General features: G+C 38.2%; 1 pseudogene; it reads left to right on the forward strand.

Moving 5' to 3' along the window:
• The first annotated feature begins 2363 nt into the window (after positions 1 to 2363).
• Positions 2364 to 4337, forward strand: LOC150020074 (cationic amino acid transporter 3 pseudogene; annotated as a pseudogene).
• The last annotated feature ends 3233 nt before the right edge of the window (positions 4338 to 7570 follow it).

The raw sequence follows: 7570 nt of genomic DNA on the forward strand, positions 1-7570 counted from the left end.
GAATAGAATTAAGTAGTTTATAAAATATTTTAAAACCAGGTAACATAAGTAGCTCATATGAATGCTGAATATGGGGAAGAATAATAGAACCAAGTATGCAGCAAGCACTCATGAAATACATGAAGCCTGAAATATTCACAAATTCTCAAATTAGCAGTACATTTGTAATGCCTATTTATGACACACAGACCTTCTGTTCTAGGTGTGCAGAAAAAAAGCAATAGTGGTTTAGCAGAAAATTTATGAGTTATGATCACTAACCAGGAGTATTCTCTCTGCTTATATCTTCAACTTTATCACTATTTCTGTTCATGAAGAGATTGCATGCGAACAAGGTTTCTATTGCTTTCTCATTGCATTCTCTTTGTAAATTTTAGCTTCTTTTTCCACTAAAAATTAAGTAAATGACTAACCTATACCTTATTTTTCCACTCAAGAGAAAAAAATGTAATTGATTTCATCAATCACAGTCATCATTATTTGGGTAGAAACGTAGTGCAGGATTTTTAAAGACTGCTGATCTGAATTGGTAACATATATAAACTAATAATCTCCCTGTCCTGTTTAAACCATTGTAGATAGGCATGAAAACACATAGACTGGAAATAATTTTAATTGTCTTGCAACCATTGAATGAAGATGTTTCATGATAAGGTTCCTGTGTGTGCTATAATATTATCTTTTACTTCATCTTCTGATCCTAAAGCCTTTGTGATCAATGTAATGTTATAATATTAGGGGAAGAGTTAGGCAGTGAAAAGAGAACATCTCACACAAATATGGGAGAAATAGATGGGCGAGGTTGACCCCCATGTCACTCTATCATTGACAAAAGCATATTTTATTGTTAATGATATGATATAGCTCTCTATATACAAGGGGTAAAGTTATGTTTGACATACCAAATATCTAATTACTACTCATTCTAAAGAATACTCTAATTACTGTAAAATCATCTAGAATTAAAATTTTAAAACATCAATAAAGCTGTCTAATGGCAAATATCTCCCCTAGGTTTTCTTTGGGTTTAATAACTGGTAAAATTCACTTGAGAGGACAAAAACTTAATGTTTACAATGAAAATTTAGAAAATTTTAATATTTCTATGTATTTCAATAAGAAAAGGAAATTATTTTCAACAGAAATTTTGAAAAATTCTTAGAATCTAATTCATGAAAATGAATTTAAATTAAGATACACACAACATGAGACAGAATGAATGGTACTCCCTACTAGGCTTATAATTCTAATTGTCTAAACAAAATAGCTGCAAAACTTTAGCACAATAAGTATAAATTAGATAATGGCTCAGGGTTTTAAAATAAGGAGACAATCAATAGTTATATTTATTTAATGGCAGAATTTAATAGTGTGATGAATTGAATTATGCTTGACAATTAATTAGAAACTATTAATTATCATGTAATTTTTGATATTTAATATTTATAATTACCTAACCAACGTTGTCTTTCATCAACATTGTATAGCTTCTTGCTCTATAACCTATTAAATTGGGGAAAATAAATATAGCAATACTCATCATGTCTTTAAGCAAATTATAGACTCACAGGCATTATACATTGTCCTTTTTAAAATTTCTATTGCCAAAACCAAGAATGTCCAGGGCCCCCATAAACTGGAAAAGGAAAAGAAAGATCCTTCCTTAGTAGCTCCAAAAAGAACATGGCCCTGCCAATATCTTGTCTCAAAATTCTAGCTTCCGTACTTGTAAGATAAAAGAATCATTGTTTGTTTTTTTTAAGCTATCTAGTTTTGTGGTACTTTGTTACAGCAGTAATTAATACAGTGCATATGAAATTATTATTATCTTGGTGAATGATCAATAGTCAGCATTGTTAAAGAAGATAGTAATTTATCTTAATTATACTTATAGTTTTATGATTTAGAAATCATAGAATGATACTACAGTAAAGCTGAATTGAATTCTAGTATGCATCATAACCTAGTAATGAGTTAGGATGTCCATGCTTAGAAGGTGGGTATTATCAATTACATTTTGCAACTAAGAAAGAAATGTATGGAGAGAGAGAGAGAGAGAGAGAGAGAGAGAGAGAGAGAGAGAGAGAGAGAGAGAGAGAGAGAGAGAGAGAGAGAGAGAGAAGAGACACAGAGAGAGATAGAGAGAGAGGTAGAGAGAAAGAGAGAGAGAGACAAAGAGAGAGAAACAGAGAGAGAGAGACAGAGACTCTAATCATGCACATGCATTTTTTTTTTTACCAGATCTTTCTGTTGTTTCATTCTGCTTCTGTATTTCTAAAAACCTTGTCTGAACATATCATTGGTGTGTATTCAAAGTGTGAAATATATGCAGCGGCTTTGAAGCCTGAGCTAGAGAACTCGGCATCTCCAAACCAACTCGCCTTAACTCAGCCTCGCTGAAGACTAACAGCTCCCTGATCCTAGCATCCTCTTCAATCCCATCTAGAATGCTACTGCAGAAACTTCGCAGATTTGGACTTAAGCTGGCACGCAGACGTACACTGGAGCCAGGCATGGCTGAGACTCGCCTTTCCAGATGTCTGAGCACCGTGGATTTAGTGGCCCTGGGTGTGGGCAGCACATTGGGTGCAGGCGTGTATGTCCTGGCTGGCGAGGTGGCCAGAGATAAAGCAGGACCATCCATTGTGATCTGCTTTTTGGTGGCCGCTCTATCTTCTGTGTTGGCTGGGCTGTGCTATGCAGAGTTTGGTGCCTGGGTTCCCCGGTCTGGTTCTGCATCTCTCTGCAGCTATGTTACTGTGGGTGAACTCTGGGCCTTCACCACTGGCCGGAACCTCATCCTCTCCTATGTCATCGGTACGGCCAGCGTAGCCCGGGCCTGGAGCTCAGCTTTTGACAACCTGGTTGGGAAGCACATCTCTCACAGCCTGCAGGGGAGCGTCTCACTGAAATTTCTCCATGTCCTCGCAGAATATCCAGACTTCTTTGCTTTGGGCCTTGTGCTGTTGCTCACTGGATTGCTGGCTCTGGGGGCTAGCGAGTTGGCCTTCGTCACCAAAGTGTTTACAGTGATGAACCTTCTGGTCCTCTGTTTTGTCATCGTCTCTGGCTTCGTCAAAGGGGACCTGCACAACTGGAAGCTCACAGAAGAGGACTACAAACTGGCCGTGGATACGTACAATAATACCCACAGCTTGGGCCGTCTGGGTTCTGGAGGATTTGTGCCTTTGGGCTTTGAGGGGATTCTCCGTGGAGCGGCTACCTGTTTCTACACATTTGTTGGTTTTGACTGTATCGCAACCACCGGGGAAGAGGCCCGGAATCCTCAGCGTTCCATCCCGCTGGGTATTGTGATCTCACTGTCCGTCTGCTTCTTGGCGTATTTTGGTGTTTCCTCCGCTCTCATGCTGATGATGCCTTATTATCAGCTTCAACCTGAGAGTCCCTTGCCTGAGGCATTTCTCCATGTTGGATGGACCCCTGCCCGCTATGCTGTGGCGATTGGATCCCTCTGTGCTCTTTCTACCAGCCTCTTGGGCTCAATGTTTCCCATGCCTCGGGTGATCTACGCAATGGCGGAGGATGGCCTCCTGTTCCATTTCCTTGCCAAGATCCACAGCGGCACACGCACCCCGGTCGTAGCCACTGTGGTCTCTGGCATTACTGCAGCACTGATGGCGTTCCTCTTTAAACTCGCCGACCTCGTGGACCTCATGTCGATTGGGACCCTGCTGGCTTACTCCCTGGTGTCCATTTGTGTTCTCATTCTCAGGTATCAGCCTGGCCAGCAGACAAGGATCGAGGAAGATGAACTGGAGTTGCAGGAGGACACGCAAGGAACAGAAGAGCTGACCTCACGGGCCCTGTTTTGTCCATGCAACTCCGCTCCCACGGCACTCTCCGGCCGAGCTATGTTTGTTCCTTGCTGCTTGCTGTGCTGCTGAGTGTCCTTTGCCTGGTGCTGGCACAGTGGTCGGCCCCACTGTTTTCTGGAGATCCAGTGTGGATTGCTGTGGTTGTACTGCTCCTCACATTCATTATGGGTGTCACTGGGGTCATCTGGAGGCAGCCACAGAGCTCCACTCCCCTTAACTTCAAGGTACCTGCTTTGCCTCTCCTCCCACTTATGAACATCTTTGTGAACCTTTACCTTATGATGCAGATGGCAGCTGGCACCTGGGCCAGATTTGGAGTCTGGATGTTGGTTGGGTTTGCTATCTACTTCGGCTATGGAATGCAGCACAGCCTGGAACAGGTTAAGAGTAATGGACCCCCACTCAAGTCTAGGACCCGAACAGTCAACTTTGATCTCAGCCATGCCTGAATCCTGTCTGGTGTCCCCACACAAGAATGGAGAGAACTCCTACACGCACGGGCACGGGCACGGGGAGCTAAGCTTTCAACGGGGTGTTGTTGGGGGAGCACTAGTAGACTCTGCTTTGTAGAATGAAGGGTGTGTCTTTGCTCTTTCTTGTCTCCTTTTTGTAACTTGTCTCCTTTTTAATTGCATCTGTAGCTGCTCACTGGCTTTTAAAAATGAAAGGAATCTAGGAAAAAAAAAAAACAAAGTGTGAAATATTTGTAATCCTTCTATTCCATAAGTTTTCAGTTGTTGTTCAGACAAATCACACATGCATGAATCAATTAAGATATAATCAAAGGCTGTATATGAATAAATAGCAAACTGAATGTTTTTTTTTTAGAGTAATTGGAGAATGCATCATTGTTTTCACAGTGGGACACAGTAATACCTATTATATAATTAAGTCTATTGACTTAGTGAAGGTTTTCATATGAGATCTTTACTGTAAAATATTGTATAACTTGAAAATAGTGCTGCTTGCTTAATGCTATTTTAATTACAAATAGATACAAATTGCCACTCTGTGACAAAAATGTTGAAAAAAATCTAATAAAAATGTCTTGTTTGCTCTATTGCCTGGCATTAAGAGAAAATACCTAGAGTACACAGTATGAGCATTCGGCATTCCCTTCCATCATTTATGTCATTAAGGGAATTTTCTATTTTCTTAACTAAATTGCTTTTTTCCTCTTATGTACTCCACTTTAACACTATTCTGATACTTCTCATATAAAATTTAATTCACTTGTTGTGTGTGTATCATTTTAATTTAAAATCCATTTAGCATTTAAAGCTCTGTATTTTAACAATAAATATACTGAAAGCACTGCTGTGCTATAAAACCACCCTAACTATATCCACCTGTGAATAATTTTTCTGTAAATTGTTTATACAAAATAATTAGCCTATTAAGTACAAAAATTAAATACAATAAATAAGTTTTTCTAAATTAATGATTTTTAATGTCTAAGTAAAATTTTGTTAAAGATTTTTTTTTGTTTGTTTGCTTGTATTCCCCAGGTATCTGTTAGGCTTGGTCCATTTTGAAAGTATTTGCCAGCCTTAATAGTTTTCTATGCTCTTTACTCCATTCTGCTCTGGTTCTTCTTTACTTCCTGAGGCAAATTGTTTTATTTGTTTATTTCTACCCTAAGGCTTCCTACATAGATATCCCATTTATTCTAGTCCTCTCAAGTCCTTGTATCTCTCAGCCTAAGTGGTCTTCCTCAAAAGAACCCTCTACCCCGTAGCCTTCCGTAAGGACTACCCCAAGATGCGACATTTACCACACAAGCAGGAACATGTCTCATATGCTCATGTTTTTGTTGTCATGTCCCAGGTTGTTTCAGATACCCACCTATGCTCTGAGTTATCTGATGGAACATTCACAGTAAAGTGAAGTACCTGATGAAAGCAGTTTCTAATCTCCAGAAGCATTCACATGAGTCCATTCCACTTATTTCCCTAATGTTTCCCCAATACCTATGAGTGGTATCATCATCTGTCCTGCTAATCAAGTCAAAGTCCTGAGAACCACACTTAGTCTCCCATGTTTTCTCACCCTTTCCCCAAGTCCTGTCTTTTTAGCAAATGGTATCATTTTACTTACAAAATGTGTCTCAAACCTGCCTACTAATCCAAAATAGCATCATCTCTCATGATTTCAAGAGCCTCCTAAATGGTCTCTGAAGTTAAGTTTTTATAATTTATTCTCCCTATAAGCTATGGTGATTTTCTTTTATTCTTTTTCAAAATAATGTTTGAATAGACAGTTTCATTTAATGAGTTAAAATGTAATTTTCAAAATTGAATTCAGCAAAAATTCTCCCAACACTCATCTGTCTCCTAGTCACCTTGAGAACAAAAGAAGCAACAAATTAGAAACTTTATTTATCTCTGAAACATATTGAACATGTACAAGCAAAAAAATGTATATACATCCATAATATAAAAACCAGCACCGTATTTGTTTTTAATACTACATTGTAAAGAAAATTTCATGTTATAATTTAATAAAATCTTTAATATATTTTCCACAGAATATTCCATTACATGGATGTAGCATATTTGTTAATTGGGTTTCTGATTAATGCAAATTAAGAATCATCTAATCTATGATACTACAAACCATGCTGCAATCTTGTATGTGTGTGTATATATACATATACCAATTACCACAGGGAGATTGTGCTTATTGAAGAGACTCCTAGAAGTTAAAATGCAGGATCAGAGATATATGTGTATTTGTGATTTTAGTAGATGTTGCCAAATCCAGAAAGTTGTGACAATTTTCACTAGCAATGTATGAGAGGGTATATCTTTGACATTCTAAGTACTGGAGGAATAGTGTAAATGCTGTTAAGTAAAGGATGCATTATTAATAGACATACTTAGGCCACCTTCTATATTTATTTGGTGTTGTATGATTCTTAAGCATGCCAACAGTTGCTGAATCAACCAGGGGTAATACCTTCCCCAAGGAGCAGGACATTGAGAAGTAGTCCCATAAATTATGATGTATCTTGGCTCAAAAATATAACCTGAGAAACCTAGTCATATCTCTCTAGTCTGAACTAGGAAGTCCTGATAATATGAAGCAGGACGTGCTGAAAGCAGTATTTAAGAGTTTTGGACATGGAATGAGACATACTGTGGGAAAAATAAAAAGCAAAGTTACAATGGAAGAGAACATGAGAAGGAGAAGGAATAGAGAGAAAAATAAAACTGAGAAGATTCACAGGAAGACATTAAAGGTGTCTGATATAAAGTAGGCCATGCATGCTGGATTGCAGAACACCCTCAGATAAAGAGAGCTTTGGTATTCCAGATCTACTACATATGTATTCTCAAAAAAAGTATCTTGTTTTAAAATCAAACTAAATATAGTCAACCCTTGAACAACACAGGGGTTAAAGGCGCCAACCACTTGAGCTCAGTAGAAAATCCATGTAAGCAGATTTTCAGCCTCTTATTGAAAATACTGTATTTTATAATGTAGTTAGTCACCACCTTATTTCACTAACAAAACAAAAACAGAGCTGAGAAGGTAGTGGCTTGCCAAGATCATGCAGCTCTTCTACTGTGTTTACAGAGTCAAGTATACACCAAGATGAATAGAAGTTTCACTGTTTAACCATTGTTATGCTGTGTTATTTCTTCCTTTTTTCTTTTTTGTTTTTCTTATAAAATAGTTTGATGTTTTAATACTGGCCTCAGTTCCCTTAGAAGCTTTTTTTCCTGACATGT

The sequence above is a fragment of the Furipterus horrens genome, unplaced genomic scaffold (genome assembly GCF_987537825.1).
Source record: "Furipterus horrens unplaced genomic scaffold, mFurHor1.1.pri manual_scaffold_2, whole genome shotgun sequence".
Classification (NCBI taxonomy): domain Eukaryota; kingdom Metazoa; phylum Chordata; class Mammalia; order Chiroptera; family Furipteridae; genus Furipterus; species Furipterus horrens.